Consider the following 19,113-nt stretch of genomic DNA (forward strand, 5'->3'; position numbering starts at 1 on the left):
CTGCGCTGCTGTAGCGCTTGAAGATGCTCTAAGCCGACAGAGAGCTCTCTTCTCAATTTAGCTAATCCACCTTCCCCAGTAGCTCTCCTCCTGACATTATCTACATGGGGGGGTTAGGTCGGTATAACTGTCATGTGGGGTGTGGATTTTTTACACCACTGAGTGATTTAGTTATATTGATAAGTCTGTAGTGTAGACCAGACCTCACTGACATTGATTTCAATGGGAGTTCGGAGCTTAAGTACTTCTGAGGATCTGGACCTCAATCCCTCCGTGCCTGAAGAGATCACCCTCCCCTGGGCCAAGAGAGGAATTTGCTTCCAAGATTTATTAGCTTTTTCATTGTTGCTTTTTTAAAAAAAATAAAAAAATTCTTTGTCGCACATAAAAATGCTGTTTACAAGCAATGAAATAAAAGCAAATAAAAAGATTGGGCTCTAAAGAAAACTGTTTCAAAGCAGCCAAATGAGATCTAGAGTGACAATTCAATTACACACAAGATTAGTGTTGTTCCATCTACAGAGCCCAACGTTTCTTACTATGGTTTTGAACTCGGTTGAGGAGATAACTTCATAAAATACAAGTCTGATCAGAGAGATGGCGTGGAGAAGCAGGAAAGGAAAACGAGTGAAAATCAAAAACCCTTGTCCATATTGAAAAGAGAAATTCACAATTTCATTTTCCCTCCAAGTGTTGGCTCCATATTCATGATGGGCAACATTTTTTTAGCACATTGATCAGCAGTTAGAGAGGTTTAGCTACTTCTGTGCTGCTTCCCTATAACTCCTGCAGGCATTTCAATTGGAAATTTTATTTTTCCTTCCTCATCTGCTCTGTGGTGGTAGAATTGCCACCTCATCCCATCCCTGTGGTGGTCCATCCCATGACAGCCTGCCTGGAAATCATTCAGGGAGCCTACTGGACTTATTTTTCATTGTCATTGCAATCGACCATCTTGTTCACGGGAACCCTCTCCCCTCTGCCAGGAAGAAACAACATGTGATGTTTGCAATGAACTCGCTCTTAGGATAATGTTGAACACAAAGGAAAACACCCTGTATGATATACTTCATCATTGTACATTCAGGGGCAATAGGGTGACCAGATGTCCCGATTTTATAGGGACAGTCCCGATTTGGGGGGGGGGGGAGGTCTTATATTAGCACCTATTACCCTCCACCTCCGTCCTGATTTTTCACACTTACTGTCTGATCACCCTAAGAGGCGAGAGTCAGGATCTGATTATTAGCAGCTATTAACTGTATTGTGGTAGCATCTACGGCTCCCAGAGTTTTTCTAAGTTCTATACGAACAAGAGGACAAAAAGACTGTCCTGGTCCCTGAAGATCTGCGCTAGGAATGATTCTGGGGTCACTCCTCTGGCCTATGCGATTCAGGAGGTCAGACTAGATTCACCACAATAGCCTCTTCTGGCCTTGGAATCTATGAAGAGCTTCCAGTCTAAGTACTTTTGCTATCTGCTAGGACTACCAACAGATCCCACTACTGACCTGGAGGGGCCCATTCAATTGGTCTCCAGGGAGGAGAGGGGAATTTTAGCTGTCTGGTTCAGCTGCTGAATTGGGGCCTCTTAGGACAGTTCCACTACTGGAGTTTTACATGGAGGTTCAAGCTGGAACTGTGGAAAGCTGGGAATGTAAAAAAATTAGTGAAAAGTGAGAGCACAGACTGGGGGTGAGGGGCACAGAGGCAGCCATTCCCAGTGTGGGGCAGAGGGAACCTGGGGGTGAGGTGTTCAGAGACAGCCCCTCCTAGAGTCACAGGGAGTGGCACTTTGGGGCAACACTTTCCTTTCAAATAAAACGTAGGGTTGAATCAATTTAATATACAGTCCTCAAATTAAGGACATATCAGATATTAAACTGATAAGAACAGATATAACTTAAAACAATGTTTGTATGTCACGGTCCAAGAGACACAGACAAGGCTTTCATCTCAGGGCCAAAAGACCAAAACCATCAAGAGACTTGATCATAACCTTTGATAGGCCGAGAGAGACCACTTGCACTTCGATCTTAGCAGGGTAGTTTGCTCAGAACAGCACCCTCGACACTTAGGTGGTTGGGAGAGTGGGGCTAAGTCTGCAAAAAGGTCGGGGAAGAGGGCAAGATCAGCCTTATAGGGGATTAGCGCTGGTGGAAAATTTGATAGAACAGTTTTCCATCCCGGAAAAATGCAGTTTCCTTAAAATGAAAACATTTAGCAAAAATGAATCTATTTTGACAAAATTTGATGGGAGAAAGCCTAAACAAATCATTGAAACTATCACTTGCATTGGACTTCTCTATTATATTAAATATTGATTCATCTATATTTGTGTGTTCTTAGATTCTATAATAAGATATTTAACATTAGGTTTCATATGTTTTGACATTATCAAAATGAAACCTTTCAGTGTTTCCAAATCAATTTTGGGGGAGTATTTAAGGGCCATGGTAAATTTTAACTGTTTGTTCGAAACTGGAATAAAGATTTCATAATTTTCCAAACAGAAACGTCATTTGCAGACCAGCTCTGCTGAGGATGCTGCATCCAGACTGACACCCCCTGAACACCTCCCCGCCCCCAACCCCACCCCGTATTTAAAATCAAACCCACAAAGCAGGGGGTGAGGGAATCATTGATGAGGACGACAATGACAATTTGCTTGGCATACGATTTAAGTTGTTACCTTTACCTTCTCAAAGGTGCAGGCCCAAGCTGAATGGAGCAGACGGACAGGGCGGCATTTTGGAGAGGCAGCACCATAACATCCTCAGTTCCGTAGGCTTTGCCGGCCCAGGCACTTTCCCTTTAATGAGCTATAGTTCTGAGATGCTGCTCAGCCTTGGGGTGCCCTGCCAACACTGGAGTGCAATAAGGAGAGGAGAGAAAGTAGGGAGGTGCCTTCCAGTCCCCTTGGATACAGAGAATTTCATGGAAGAACAGAACAGCAATAGCAAATATATTGCTCCAGTACAGGGACCATCCCTCTCCAGCAGGGCTGGGTATTGGGAGAAAGATAGTGGCTTGGTGCAATATGCCTGGTAAGGAAGAGGAATGTTGTGACTAAGGCATGGGAGTGGGACTCAGAAGACCCAGATTCAAATCTTGCCTTTTCCCCCACAGACAGCTTGGGCAAATGTCGATCTTGCTGCACCTCAGTTTCCCTTCTGTACAAATGAAATAATCATGCTTAGGCTCATCTACTCCAGGCACTGTGTTCCTGTGTGGTTTGTACAGCACCCAGCACAGTGGGGACTCAATCTGAGCTGGTGCAGTAAGCTCCGCAGTAATTTAAATACTAACTGCAAAAAAATTATGGTTTGAAGGGCAGGTGTGGGAATGGAAGAGCCTGTGAAAGGAGTTAAAGAGAGAAGCATTTTTTTTTTTTTTTTTTTTTTTTTTTTAAAGCAGCAGTCTAACCTCCCAGGGAATTGATTTAGGAAAATTGCAGGCATCTCCTAGGAACTAGAGGCCAAGCTCTCCTCTTTAGGAGCAATTTTTAAGCCTTTTCATTGAGTGCTTTGTAAAAAGGGGAAGGGGGAGAGGGGAGAAAAAATAAACTGATGTCTCTTCCGATAATTCGTGAGGGCTCCGCATGCATTGTAAATATCTGCCTTTATCCAACAGGCAATTTGCTGAATTTCATAGACTGCTTTTGTATTGCTATTTGCCGAGCCGCGGTCTCAGCGGAAATCTCGCCTGGTTTAATGCTCTCTTTCTCACTCTGCATAATTGCCCGGTGCGATTTGCTCCCTGGAAAGGTTACAGAAGGAAGAGGGGGTGGAGGAAGGAGGACTTGGGGGGAGAAAAGGAGACGTAAGACAGGGAAAGCTGACAATATTTGAAATTCAATTGCTTTTGAGCCAAGAAATGCAGCAGTGAAGCAAGCACCAGCCAAGCATGCCTCTCCCTCACACCCACCCCTGCTAAGGGTTGGAGGCCTTTCTTGCTGCCCCATAGGAGCATCACTAGGGCAAATGGAAGAGACAGCTTAATGCCCAGTGAAACAAGAGCCACCTTGGATTCTATAACAGGGGCTTGGCCTTGGGCTGGAGCCCCACTCGAGGGGACTCAGGTTATTTCCCATTAGGAGCAAAAGGTGGCTGCAGTGAGTGGAATGCTCAAGTGACGCTGTAGAGTGAAAGGCTCCTCAGGGAAGACCCTGAACCCAGGGGAATTGCTCCAACTAGGCAGGGCTGGAAGCAGCCTGCAGAGACAGGAAGGACTGACCAGAGCAGGACACGATAGCAGTTTTCAGGTATCTAAAAGGGTGTCATAAGGAGGTGGGAGAAAACTTGTTCATCTTAGCCTCTAAGGATAGAACAAAAAGCAATGGGTTTAAACTGCAGCAAGGGAGGTCTAGGTTGGACATTAGGAAAAAGTTCCTAACTGTCAGGGTGGTTAAACACTGGAATAAATTGCCTAGAGAGGTTGTGGAATCTCCATCTCTGGAGCTATTTAAGAGTAGGTTAGATAAATGTCTATCAGGGATGGTCTAGACAGTATTTGATCCTGCCATGAGGGCAGGGGACTGGACTCGATGACCTCTCAAGGTCCCTTCCAGTCCTAGAGTCTATGAATCCCCAGCTTAAGACTTGTGCGTAGTTTTGAACTTTAAGGTTATAAATCAGACCCTAAGGAGGGCCGTCATGAAGCCGGAAAAGCCCTGTGTGGAGAGGACTAGGGATCCACAAAGGGAAACTGAGGTGAGGGGCTGGGTACAGTGAGGCCCTGAGGCAGCCACTCATCTACAGATTCCACTTGGATTGACTAAAGCCAGCCAAGGGGAATCATCTGCCCCAAAAGCCAAACTAGAGCATGCTGAGAGGTGCCTCCATTGCCCAGCTGTTCGACCTCACTACACGCCGTCTTAATAGTGAGCTGCTATTTACTTAGCAGACAACGAGCTTGCCATTAAATCTACCTCACTCGCCTAATGATGCAAAAGGAGTGACTCAGACTACCAGTAATGAGACTGCGCCTATTACATCCATTTACACCTGGTCTCTGCCAAGCTTTGTGCAAAAACATCATGGTAACTAGTGGATGCGGGCAGTACGAGCATGATCCTGAGCTCATTAAAGTTCATGGAAAGGTTCCCAGTACTGCAACAGGCACTGGATCAGACCCAGGTCTGGTAAGAATTATACTGAGACCCACCAATTCATTCCACACACAAAAATCTAGTGACTTGGGCCTATAGGAGCCTCAGGCTTGATCTACACTAGGAACTGTTACTGGCAAAATTCAACCTTCTTCCCAGAGGTTAGGGGCAGAAGGGACCATTGGCCAGTCTCATCTGACTGTGTGTGTGTGTGTGTGTGTGCGCGCGCGTGTGCGCGCGCGTGCGTGTGTGTGTGTGTGTCCCCGTCCATCAGGCAGCACAGTCTGGCAAGCGTCCACACTGAACCCCTCCTCTTTTGCTGGCATCATTATTCCCTCCTTCTGGAGTGACATAAGCCACCCTAGAGATAGCTCTAGCAGCACAGCAGCGTGAATGCACATGGACCTGTGCTGGTGCAAGACAACTTCCAGCAACAATCCCACAATGCAACAGCACTCCCTCAAGCAAGGATTTGGCTGGTAAAGGTGCTATGGAAGAGTTTATTCCAAGCCCTTTTGCACTGTCCTCCAGCATGAGCAGTTCAGTTAGGCAACACGTTCTCCTCTCACCGGCGTCTTGCCAATGCCCAGGCATCCGTTACTCCCTCCTTTGGCCCCTCTGTACACTGGTAACACCTGCGGTTCCAGCCAGCGATCCTCTACACTGCCTGGATCACTTCTGCCAAGGTCTTGCACTCACCTTGCCTTGGGCTGGAGCCCCACTCGAGGGGACTCAGGTTATTTCCCATTAGGAGCAAAAGGTGGCTGCAGTGAGGGGGATGCTCAAGTAACACTGTAGAGTGAACAGCTCCTGCAGGGAAGACCCTGAGCCCAGGGGAATTGCTCGTAGAGCTGTGCGCTTTCCTCTCCTGCATGGCACAGGGGTGGAATAGCAAGCCATCTCTAAGCTGCAACAATTCTCCACTCAGGCCTCATATGCACTGGGGGGATGGCAGGCACACACGGCTGCCAAAGGGGAAAGGGAGACATGGGGGCAGAGGGGTCTGGGAGGAGCAGAGGAAATGATGCTGTTGCTCCCTGCCAGCATTAATCGGCTGTCCCACTGCTCTCCCTGCTCCCAGCAGAGCATGGAGTCAGCAAGGAGTATGGATCTTCACATGCAAGACTTGCCCTCCTGAAAACAGGGACACAATGTTGCAGACTTGATCCTGGAACCTTCATTCCCACCTGCAGGCCTTGCTCCCAGGAATAATCCCTTTTAAGGGCAATGGGGCTATCATTGGGGATAGTTGGAGGGGTGGAGGGAAGTGAGGGGTGCAGATAGGGCCTATAGGTCTTACAGAATGAAAGTGAAGCAATGAAACCACAAAGCACAATGGGGGAGGGCGTATAGAGGGATAGCAAGAGCAAGAATTGAAGGGGAAGAGTGAGGGAGAATAAGGGGGAAACCAATGCAAAAGGAAAAAAAGTAAGAAAGGGTTCAAGCGAGAGAACGGGAGTGACTCAGGAAAGGGGGATACAGAACACAGAAGGAAAGCAACAAACAGAAAAACCAGCAGGAGGGCGGGGGAGAACAGCACAGGGGCAGCAGGAGCTGCGGAGACGGCAGGCAGTGTTTATTAATTTTCTGCTTGGCTGCCTTTGGAGCCATAGCTCAGAGATCATGAAGCTGCTACACACTCTATTAAATAATTCAATCTGTGAAGAATCCAAGTGTGTAAGCGAACACTCTTATGTGTCTTAAAATTTAATTGCGGAGCTAAACGAGATTAAGTGCAAGGAGAACATAAAAGACATGAAAATAGATACTGGGAGCTTTTGTTTCTTTAAAAGTCCGAGCCTGAGAAGGAAGCGTTTCCCATTTTTCACTGTATTTCCACTAAACAGCCTGAGCCTCTTCATTTCCCCCGTCTGCTCTTGCTCCATTTACAGCTGTGTTTGCAAGCGACAGGCTTGCAAATCACTTAATATCCATCCGGGCAGCTCCACTTGTCCTGGTAGGCTCCCAGCTATGGCAGCCTCCCCCTGTGTTTGCAGGGGTTCTAGTCTGCCTGGCTTGCTATGGCCCCCCAGTCTGCTCCTAAGCACTAATTGTTTCATTTCTCCCACAAGCCCCGCCCCCCTTTCATCTTAAAACAAATTTAGTGCAAGTGAAAGATGCTGGCTTGGCAGTGCTGGAGAGCAAAGCCCATCCACCCACCAAGCAGGTGCAGCTGCAGCACAAGCTGCCAGACAAAGGCCCCTGATCCCAGGTGCCTTAAGGAAACAGCCACAGGGGAATCAGAGGGTCATTGAGCCTCCGTCCATTCAGTCACAGCCCTCGCTCCGGTGCTACATGAATGTTACCAACTCCTGCAATTTTGTCACAACACTGGCAATGTTTGATATTCAACTTCAAGCCCCAGCTCCTAGATTCATGTGATTAGCTGAGAATCTCAACTTTCAGTTAAAAAAAGAGTAAGTTTCTAGCCCTCTGATTGCTGAGAAAAGCAAGATAAACCCTAAAGGCTCAAAAACTCTAAGGCAAATAGAGAACACCAAGCTATTTAAAAAAAATTTAGTCACCTGACATGATTTTTGATCATCTGGGGTTGGCAATACTGCTACCGGAGGGACCAGTTGTGATGGGGACTCCTGAAAATCTGGCTTTCAGAACAGCTCAGCATGTTGGGGCTGATCTTTTTAGAAAGCCTGGCCCCTGTTGCGGGTGCTGAACTGAGCTGTGCAAGTAACCGTTCTTCCAGTCTGCTGACCAAACTCAACGAAATCATCCTTGCAAAAGGGTTGACCCCCAAAGAAATTTGTTTTGGTGAACTGAACCAGTCAAAAAACTTGTTTCAGGTCAAATGAAAGTGTCATTCGACCCAAAAACAAAGCATTTCAAGTTTTTAAACTTTTTTTTTTAAAAAATAAACGGACGCAAAAAAAATCTCAACACAAGAAGTCATTTCCAATTGAGAAACCTGAAGTGTTTCATTTCAAACAAAGGTACAAACTGACTGTCACAGTTCAGGGCAACTGCACCTGTTTCCCTCCTCCAGGGTCCAGTTTGGGCACCCAAACTAGGCTCCAGGATCCTGAGTCGGGCCCTCTCTTGAGTGGGGACATGTGTCTCTCCCTCCTGACTGTGGTGTTTCCAGATTGCACGGTTCCCTGACCAAGCTGTGAAATTTCCAGCAAAAGAGTCTGCCTAAGCAAGCCTCCCTCACTAGTCTCCTCAGAAACGGTACACAGTGTAACTGCCAAAGTTCAGTTACCCCGCTGGTCTGACTAAGCAAGCTCATTTATTCTTAAGGTAAAAACATTGCAGAGAAAATATTAAAAACCTACTCATGTTAATAAGCTTCGCAGAGCCCACATCCCCACTGTTCTCAGTGGTGGCAGATAATAGAAGTTGCAGTGGGGAAGGTTTAGGTTGGATATTAGGAAACACTTTCACTAGGGTCAAGCACTGGAATGGGTTACCTAGGGAGGTGGTGGATGTGACGTTGCACTCTGGTTTTATAAAAATATGCTAATGAGTGAATATAATGTAACTGGAATATGCTTCATGCGAAAGGTCTCTTGTAAGGTATCATTACAAAGCTTATAATCTACTGAGTGTGGTCATCCTATTTGAATAAAATGTATCACTCTTGTATGTGAAACTAGAAATATGAAATATAACTAAGGGCCTATTGTAATTATGCAAAGTGTGGGCCATTAATGGTGGTTTGGAATCTTAATGGCTCCCATCAACCAGGACAATTGACTGTGAATGGCTCTGTTTGCAGGCAAGCCTTCCTGTGAGTCAGGCTGGCAGGAATGAAGGCTTGGGGTCTTACAGTGACATGTGATCATGTCACCTGAACTGGAATCTATCTTTAACCTGGTGCTTTTCCATTGAGAAGGGGGCGGTGGGAACCCAGAGGGACAAAGGATTCCCACCTTATGCAAAAGATATATAAATGGGTGGAACAGAACAAAGGGAACAGCCATCACGAGGAATCCCCTAGCTACCACCTGAGCTGGAACAAGAGCTGTACAGGGGAAAGAATTGTGCCCAGGCCTGGCAGGTGTCCAGTCGGAGGAAAAAACTTACTGAAGCATCTCCAAGGGTGAGATTATCTGTATTCAGCTTGATTAGAAAGATTTGCGTGTTTTATTTTATTTTGCTTGGTGACTCACTTTGTTCTGTCTGGTACTACCTGAAGCCACTTAAATCCTACTTTCTGTATTTAATAAAATCACTTTTTACTTATTAACCCAGAGTATGTAGTCATACTTGGGAAGTCAAACAGCTGTGCATCTCTATCAGTGTTCTAGAGGGTGAACAATTTATGAGTTTACCTTGTATAAGCTTTATACAGGGTAAAACTGATTTATTTGGATTTAGACCCCACTGGGAGTTGGGCAGCTGAGTGTTAAAGACAAGAACACCTCTGTTAGCTGCTTTCAGTTAAGCCTACAGCTGTTAGGGAATGTGATTCAGACCTGGGTCTGGGTTTGCAGCAGGCTAGCGAGTCTGGCTCAAACCAGGCAGAGCACTGAAGTCCTAAGCTGACGGGGCAGGAAAGCAGGGGCAGAAGTACTCTTGGCACATCGGGTGGCAGCTCCCAAGGGGGTTCTGTGATCCAACCCATCACAGTGGAATCTCCATCCTTAGAGGTTTTTTAGGCCTGGCTTGACAAAGCCCTGGCTAGGATCAGGGCCGGCTCCAGGCACCAGCATTCCAAGCAGATGCTTGGGGCGGCAATCTGCAAGGGGCAGCAGTTTGTGTGTTCTGCCGCTCCAAGCAGTGCGCCGAATTGCCGCCGCGGATGGCGGGGCAGTCTGTGTGCCATTAGGGCGGCACGCGCGTTTCCGCAGTGGCAGCAATTCGGTGGCAGCTTCTGTGTTCAACTGCCCACAGGGGAAATTCGGCGGCTTCGGTCTTCCGGCTGAAGACAGAAGCTGCCGCCGAATTGCCACCGCCGCGGAAACGCGCGTGCCGCCCTAAAGGCACACAGACTGCCCCCGCCATCTGCGGCGGCAATTCGGCACGCTGCTTGGGACGGCAAAAACAGTAGAGCCGGCCCTGGCTGGGATGATTTAGTTGGTGTTGGTCCTGCTTTGAGCAGGGGGTTGAACTAGATGACCTCCTGAGGTCCCTTCCAACCCTGATATTCTATGATTCAAACAAGGGCTCTGGCTGGTAATTAGTCCTTCAAACCCCATGGTCACCAGTTCATAACAGCTTTCGCTCAGACCTAGCACACTCATGGCTGAGAGTCACTGTATGGGTCTTGGAAGCAACCACAAATATATAATCAGCAGATGGGTTTCTGCCCAAGGTGCAACTTCAAAAAAAGATGATCCAGAGATGGCTCATTTGCATTCACTTCCTCCCAAGCATGCCCTTGGAATAGACTGTAGCACTTCATTTTAAAGAGGCCTAGGGTTATATTAGCCATGCCTTCTCCTTAAAGGAGTTACAAACCATCCCACAGCACACAAACATTTCCATAGTTAATACAAGCTCCTAAAATACTTACAGTTTAAGCTTATTGAATTCACTTAATTCAGTAACCTTTATGAGAATATAGGAGAGTCTCCTATCTGTCACAGGAATCATTTGAAGTTTTTCAGGATTTTGGGGAGGATTATATCCCCCTCCCTCCCCCCGCCTGCTTGAAACAATCCAGCAAGTTCAACCCAAATGTGCAAAAAGTGTTTCGGTCAGACCCAATCTGCCTTTTATGGCAACAAACATTTCATCTGAAAAATCTCAAATTCTAGTGCTGAGCGCTTGACAGTCTGGCCCCACATTGCTGGGGACCGGGCCATAAATTCTAAACTTCCATACTGGCCCTCACCCGGTAGTATTAACTTTTGGGCAAACTGGCCTTTTTAAATGGTTTGATCTGCAGGGGCCATACCCAGCAAGATAAGATGGAATGGTCTGGGGAAAACAGTCCTTGGCCTCTTTTCTCAGGGTACCATGAAGCAGTCCCCCATGTGGTGGTCCTGGAATGTGGACATCAAACTCAAAACCATCTTTCACTGGTGGGGTGTTCACCCCTTTGTTTGAACTGGGCCAGTAGCTTCCAGACTCTGCCCTTTTATGTGCTTGCACAGTGTTGTCATAGCCATATTGGTCCCCGGACCTGAGAGAGACAGGTAGCTGATTGGACCAACTTCTGTTGGTGGAAGATACAAGCTTACGAATGACAGTTCTTCCTCAGGTCAGTTCTGAGAGCTGACTATTATCTACAAGTGCAGAAAGGAAAGCAGTAAGAGAAAGAATCAGGGAAGGCAGAGCCTACCTGTACATTCCCATGGCTGAATAGGAGCAGCCTTTGGTTTTGGCAGGGGAGAATGTTCTGGCCATTGCCTGCGATGGGGACACGGGCCTTTCAGCACTTCTGTCAAGAAAGAAATCAAAACCAAGTATTAGTGAAGCAAGAGGAGCCATTATGGACTGAGCAGAAGCAATCCTTTCTTCCTTTCTCCCAAAGGTGTATCATATGGCTGGGCTTAGTGCACCTGTATGGTGGCTGAAGTGCTCTCTTATCAAGTCAAAGATTGGCAAGCCATGCTCCTTTAAGCTGTGAAGGCTATTATCCCCATTCTAAAATAGGGAAACAGGTTATGTGATTTGCCCAAGGTCCGACGGAGTCTGTGGGGGGAAGTAAGGACTTGAACCCAGCTCCCTCGAGTCCTAGGCCAGTGCTGTAACTACTAGACCCTCCTTCCTGTCTAGAACTGGGTATTGACATGGCCTATTGAGACGGGCCTTGCTCCCCAAGAACTAGAGGCAGGTCAGGCTTCTCTTGACATCAATGGCAGCTGTGCCAGGATTACCCCAGTGCTAGATTTGCTCCTATTGATTCATATTACTACAGTAGCATTAAGATCGTCCTACCCTCAGCTCCTGTTGTGCTAAGCATTTCCAAACACAGATCAAGAGCCAGCCCCTATCCTGAGAGAAGCTAACAGACCAAAAGGAAGTGGTGGGCAAAGGATCATCCCCATTTTACAGAGGAAGAAACCAAGGCCCAGGGAGATTAAGTAATCTGCTCAAGGTCATGCATCAATTTTGCAGTGGTTGAAAGAACTCAGCGATCCTATTCCTAAGCCACAAGATTCCACCCACTTTCTGCCAGGTGGCTACCTGCAATTGCAGCTGTTCAAGTGTAAAAACTACGCCTACCCCAGAAGATGGGGGATGTCTTTCAACCAGTGGGGAAACAGTCAAGGGAAACTTGACTCCCCTTGCTAGAGAGTGGTGGAAGTCAGCACTGAGATGCAAGGTCGTGGGAGGGAACCGCTATTTAGTACCTGATGAATTTATCAGCTTTTAATTACAATTGTCATCAATGATGATTTTGTATAGGAAAAAAAGTGAAGCCTTTTTATGTAGGAGTCTGGCAGGAGGAGATGCAAGGGCTTTACCTGTCATGCTGTGTTCTGTCACCTCCTTTGAACGCAGGACCCTGTATAATCTAACTGCACTATTTCTTTTCTTTTCTGTTTGCAGTGCTGCCAGGGAAGGAACACTGGAGCTTGTATGGTTTACATTCCTTAAATTGGCACCTAGGGTTTTTTCCCACCGCCCAATTACCTCTGTGCTGTTCATTATATCAATGGTAAAGGAAATCTAGGTTTAAAAAAAAAAAAGTGTTACAAAGTTGCCCACATCACTCAGTGAAATTATAGCCTTGCGTAATAGGACTCATTGCATATCACTGATATTACCCCTAGACCCAAGTGGGAGCTGTATAAGATATGTCACCACAAAAGCAAAAACATGTGAAATTTAAGCTTCCATGCATTTTTGTTCCAAGAGCAAATCCAACTTTTGCTCCTTTCGGAGAAGCGAAATGGCCCGTTTTGCCTTTTGAAAATGGGAAGAGGAGGAAAAGAAAAACATGCAAACAGGTGCAAGCAAAGATTTTCAAGGGTGTCCCTCTTTGTACAAAGGGGTATGTTCAAGAAACTTGTAAGAACCGGTGCTCTGCTTTGCCCCCCGGCAGCTAACGAGGAAAACCCTCATTGCTTGAAATTTAATCAAAAAGGAAACGACAGATAAAAAATGGCAGGCACGACATCACCCGAAATTGAGAAAAAGAGTAAGCAAGTCACTTTTGCACAGCCCTGATACTACAAGCCACATATTGGAGATGGGGTTGAGTCGTGGAATTCAGACAGACCAGCTGCCCCAAGTTCTGACGCAGTGCTTCTGCGGCTCATCCAACACACACACACACACACACACACCCCCTCTGTTTAACATTTATAGTGATTGACAGCTAGCATAGCAACAAGTGAATTAGACTCTCCCCCCGACACAACGGTGGTAAAGGTCATAAAAGATCAGCCATTATATTCTGAAGGTAGCTTTCCTACTACCGAGCAACACCAGTTTAGATGATTGAGTGGAAAGGAAGATGTGCAGTGCATGCAAAGGAGAATGGGAGGCTCTGAGCATCATTGAACTCTGGTCAGTGAGGGCAAGTCACTAGTGGTATAATGGCGCTGAGCAACCAAAATGCCAGCTGAGGTCGATGGGCGCTGTGGGCACTCGGCACCCACAATCTGGGACAGGATTTTCAAAAAAGCTCAGCACCCAAGGGCGGTTTGAGAACCACTGAGGAAAAAGCCAAGTAGGGTAAGAGTAAAATTTTCCTAAGCTCCTAAGTTTAGTCAATGGGACTTTGGCACTTAAGTCAAGGGCTTCTGGAAATTTCACCTCTGGCTTCTATGTCCTTCAGTTCCTCCATCTGCACAGTGGGGATCCAAGCACTGCCCAGCCTCACAGGGATGTTGCAAGGAGAAGATTGTGAGGGGCTCAGATACTACCGTATCTGTACCTGTACCAGATAAGCACCTTAGATACATAAAGCTATTGGTTATTTACTGCATAATGAATATTCCATGAAATCAAAATGAAACCTTTATTTGAGACACTTAAAAGCTCTGCCTGCCTTGTCTTGTACTTTTCAAAGGCTAATGTAAAGAGCCAGTAAAAGTTAGTAAATTTAGTGAAAATGTACTGACCCAAAATAGACCTATCTCCTTCCCTACCCCCCACCCCACACTGGCCGCTCCTGATAAATGGCAGAGAGAGGATTAGTGTTCCAAAGACAGCTGCCTTAAAATAATTTTATTTTGCTGTAGTGCCACTTTAAATCTAGAGCTATTGAGAATCCAATTTGCACTTAGAAGCATTCAATTTGTTTGCAGGTGTTATCCCTTTAAGTCATGCAGAGTAATTTAGCCTGGCAGAGCAAGCACCCTTGGTCTGAGGCACCAAGCTGCCAACGCACCCAGAGGTTGGGGTTTGATCGGGCAGCAGGAGGATCACGGGGGTTGAAGTGGCACCTCAGTGTGGAGCTAAATTAACTTCTTACAGCTTCTATTTTACGTGACATGGACTTGGTTGGACTCCATCCCCTTCTTCAGCCAGGCACGGAGGGAGGAGAAAAAGCTGCCCTGGAAACTCCAGTTCAAAAGAGTCACACTTTAGAAGCTGTGATCCTTGCTCTTTCCAGAAGACAGGGGCTTAAGAAATGAAGGAGGTGAGGGAGGATACTGCAGAAGAGCTGACCTGGGAGGATGGGAAGTCTGTAGCAGAGGGATGGTCCTGCTCTAGGAGGTCAGGAACCTTGCTCCTCTGCCTACTACGGCAACTATTGTAAGACACGCCAGACCAGTCTAACAGTGTAGGGCTAGACAGCATCCTAGGGGTTGAAGAACACTGGCCATACTTCATATTAAAGTTCTGTTTCTGATTAGTTTGTAAAGCGTTAATACATGATTGTTTTAAGGAATTGTAATAGAGTCGCTGCTTAAAACCATAGCCTTTAACTAGAGCTGGTCGGAAAATCACCCCTCCTCCTCTAAAAAAAAAAGTGTTTTAAAAGAAATTTCTATCAAAAATTCAAAATTAACCAAAACTTTCATTTGGGTTTTAGAAGATTGGAACCTTTTTTGAAGTTTCAAATTGATTTTCTTTTTTTCCCCCCCACCAGCAACTTAATGGAATGAATGTCTAGTTTCTCCCCACACAAATTCTACCCTCCCACCTTCCCCCCCCAAAACTTTTCAAAGCTTCTCCAAATCTTTGAAAAATTTAGTGGCAAAAGGAAAAATGCAATCCCTCTACTGCTCATTTTTGAAGATTTCTGTAATTTAACAATAAAGTTTGTTCCTTTTTTTCCTTTTTGCCAGTGGCTTCTCCAAAGTTGAATAAGTTCTGAAAAGCTAAAGAAAAAGGGGTGGCAGGGGAAGAATGAAAGACAACTGGGCCCTAATCCTTCACAAACCTTACTGCTGAACATTCAGAAGTTGACATCAATGGGACAACTAAAATTGTCTTATGACAAAGGAATTTTTGTGTGTGGAAAGATGTTCGTTTTAATCAAAAAAGAATCAAATGTTGGTGTTAAAAATTTCTGCGAAAACAAAATAATCAAAAATGAAAGTGCCATCCCCCATTTCCTGACCAGCTCTACTAAAAACACCTGGCTAGCACAGAAAAATCTCCCCTCTATTGGAGTCCTTTTGGTGGAATTACTATCCTTCCTACCTCCTGCTGTGTGTCCTATGAAGCAATGTGAAAATCAGGTAAGAACAAGTTCTCTTTGCAGGACATACCTAGAATTGCAAAATTCCAGACAAGCTAGAAATACGACTGCCTCCCCTCCCCCTTGTGTTAGTATCATGTGGAGCGTGAGATAGATTCTGAACTTAGAGGTACATGGAAGCATTTGTTGCGGGGAGATGAAGTCAACGTACAATGAAAAGGGGGAGTGCCTCGGAGTGGAGGTTTGTCCAGGGCTGGTCATTTGTTTTTAAATCAAACGTGAAGGAAAAGGAGAAGGCTCAAGTTTGTTTCTGTCATATCTGAGCAAGACCTAGAAGACCGTTGGGATCAGGAGGATGAGGAAGACAATCCTGGAAGGGAAATTGTGTCCCTCAGGTCAGGATGTGAGGAAGATCAGTGGATAAAAGAATAGGACTGGAATGCAAGGGACTGAGTCAGGCAGACAGTAGGTGCTGAGGGAAGCTTCTCACAGCTCTACCAACATCTCAATCCTGAACATTTCTAAACCGAAAAAACTGCTCTGATGAGATTAGTTCCACCCCAGACAGCCTCTAACATATCCAAGCTGCAATGATCATTCTTACATGGTTGAAAGTGGCTGCTGCCTCTGAAGACAGCACGCTGTCCGTAAAGACACACATTGTGTTGAGTTTTCAGTTTGTGGTATTGTAAAGGTTAAGACAGAGGGAAGGTGTTTGTTCCCCTGGGCAACGAGCAGGAATCTGGGACCAACCAGAGTTGGTAGGGCTACCTGCCTAGCCCTGGCATCTTTTTTTTGCTAGGCTGTTAACTTCAAGGAACAGAGCTAGATTCCCTGGCAGTGCAACAGGCTCTTGGAGCAAGTGGTGATGCCCTCTGAATACCTCCTACAGTGAAGACCTCCCTAATGGGCATAAGGACTCTGCAGTTGCTCTGCTCCTAGTCCTGCAATACAGAGCACCCCAGCCTGGCCCCAGGGCATGGCCAGAGCACACTGTCCTCATGGGAATGGATTGCTCCCCAAAGTAACTCAAGTAGTATGCAAGTGAGAGCAACCTCCAGGCTACTCTAACTCACACCAGGGGTAAGCATGTTCCTGTATGGCTCTGGACTATAGGGAAAACAAAGGAGGTTTAAAGCCACCCTCCCAAATCCTGACCAAAGCACAAGAACAGCAGAATTGGAGTATTAGGGTATGTCTACACTACAGGATTAATCCGAATTTAGATAATTCGAATTTGGGAAACAGGTTGTATAAATTCGATTGTGCGCGGCCACACTAAGCACCTTAATTCGGTTTTTAACCACATTAATTCGGTGGTGTGCGGCCACACTAACCCTAATTCGAATTAACAAAATCGATTTAGGCGCTACTCCGCTCGTCGAGGTGGAGTACAGAAATCGATTTTAAGTGCCCTTTAATTCGAATTAACTGGCTCTGTAGTGTGGACGGGTGAAGGGTTAATTCGGATTAACGCAGCTAAATCCGAATTAAAGTCCTAGTGTAGACCAGGCCTAAGATGCCAAGACGGAAGAAAGCACTGAAAACTGGTCCGGGCCCAGCATGGGCCCAACACACACGCACACCCCTCCTTCCCAACATGCGCGCACACCGCTGCATTGGCTTACATAGAAAACACCCACAAATGAATTTTTCTACAGCTGCCTTCAAAGAATTGCATGCTGCCCACGCCATAGAGCCTAACTCAGTGGTTTCTTATGTCATGCAGGTTATTCATATAGCGATAGTGTTTGCAGTTAGTATGTAACCACAACGCTACATCCTGAAGACAGAACATTGCTCTTCAATCTGGGAACTGTTGCATTGCATAATGCAGTGAGATCAGGGTCACTACACTTCCACGGCCAGGCAGGCCAGAGTTTTACTCTTATGTTCTTTACAGGGAATGAGGCCCAATGGGTCAGGTTAGGTTTTGGAACAACTCAAGACACTAAATTTTTTTTATTAAGAGGCAGCATTGCTTAGTGGTTAGAGCAGGGTCTGGGAGACAGAGCTGAGAATAGAACCCAGGTGTCCTGGACTCACTGACACCTTAGACAAGTCACTGAGGCTGAAGTGCTCAACAGTAGCGTTATTCGACTTGGCTTTCTCAGACTCTGATGCTTGGAGGCGCTGAGCACATGCAGCTCCCACTTGTCTTCAGGGGGAACTGAGTGCTCAGCACCTTGAGCATCAGGCTCCAGGCAGGCACCCCAAAATCATGCCCACTTTTGAAGATGCAGGCCTCAACCTCGGTGCCTCCATTTCCCCCTCTATAAAGTGATGCTAATACCACTGCACCAACCAACTGCACAGCCTCAAGGAAGCCGTAAGACTAGATCTTTAGGAAATGCTAGGAATTTCACCGCCAGGCCATTAGGAGAGGTGGGTTAATGCCCAGCCACTGGTTCCTTGGGCCCTGGACAGCTACCTGCCCCGCTCACACGCCCAGCATCGACTCTAGGGGAGATGGTTGCTCTAAGATCTCATCTCCTCCCTGCACTGTGCAATGACAGGCAGGAGGAACAGCAGCTCATCATGAACACGGGGCATTTGTCTCCTCACCACACATCCCCAGTGCTGCACTCCCATCTCCCTGGCATTTCCCTGAGCTTATCCGAGGCTTGCGGGTATTGATCCTCCAGACACTTGGCTGATTGGTGTCTGAAATCAAATGCCTAAAAAAGTCCATCCGAGTCCAAACCTCTCAAATCACGCTGACATGTTTAGGAAGTGCCCAGCGCTTCATCCTCTCTGCTCTGATGTGTAATTATGTAAGTGTCAACGTGATATAGGTGCTGCAAGAGGCCACAAAACCTCAGAGGCGCCAACAAGCTGGACTCCGCCGCTCCAGTCTGTCCATGGGAGCATTGCTGCCAATCTCCCTTTGCAGTTAGACCAGGGGGAAGTCTCAGCCAGCTGAGCTTGCACCAGGAGAAGGGATTGTCCCAGGAAAGGAGAAGCAATTGGCATTGCCTGGCGAGAGCAGAGGGCTAGTCACTGAATAGCCTATTCTCACTGCTGCCTGTATGACAGGGTCTAACTGGCACTGTAGTTACTGCATAGGGCACTGGAATGGGACTCTGGATTCTAATCCCAGCCCTGCCACTGACCTGCTGTGGACAAATTCCCTCCCCTCCCCTCATTTCTCATCCCTTTATCTGTCTATTCAGACTGTGAACGCGTCTCATCTCATGATCTGCATGTGCAAGAGCTAGCACCATAGGGCCCTGGTTTCAGTTAGTGCCTCCAGATGCTACCATAAACCCAAGGACAATTATTCCATCCTCTGACTTCAGGTCACTTCACACAATCAAATGAGTAGAAGTCTTGTCTATTGTGTAGAGCACAGGCCTGCCAATCAGGAGAGCTCAGTTGTACCATTGGCTCATGCTGTCAATTTGCAAGTCACTCCCCGCTTCTGTGACTCAGTTTCCCCATGTGGAAGAGAGACGGTGCTGAATACCCAGTTTTGCAAAGTGCTTTGAGATCCTCA

The 19,113-nt window shown here is 46.6% G+C and overlaps 1 pseudogene; it reads right to left on the bottom strand.

The window, feature by feature from the left end:
• Positions 1–1,825: 1,825 nt before the first annotated feature.
• Positions 1,826–1,913, bottom strand: LOC112106124 (annotated as a pseudogene).
• Between the last annotated feature and the right edge of the window lie 17,200 nt (positions 1,914–19,113).

The sequence above is a fragment of the Terrapene carolina genome, unplaced genomic scaffold, assembly GCF_002925995.2.
Source record: "Terrapene carolina triunguis isolate 2854851 unplaced genomic scaffold, T_m_triunguis-2.0 Scaffold197, whole genome shotgun sequence".
Lineage (NCBI taxonomy): Eukaryota > Metazoa > Chordata > Testudines > Emydidae > Terrapene > Terrapene triunguis.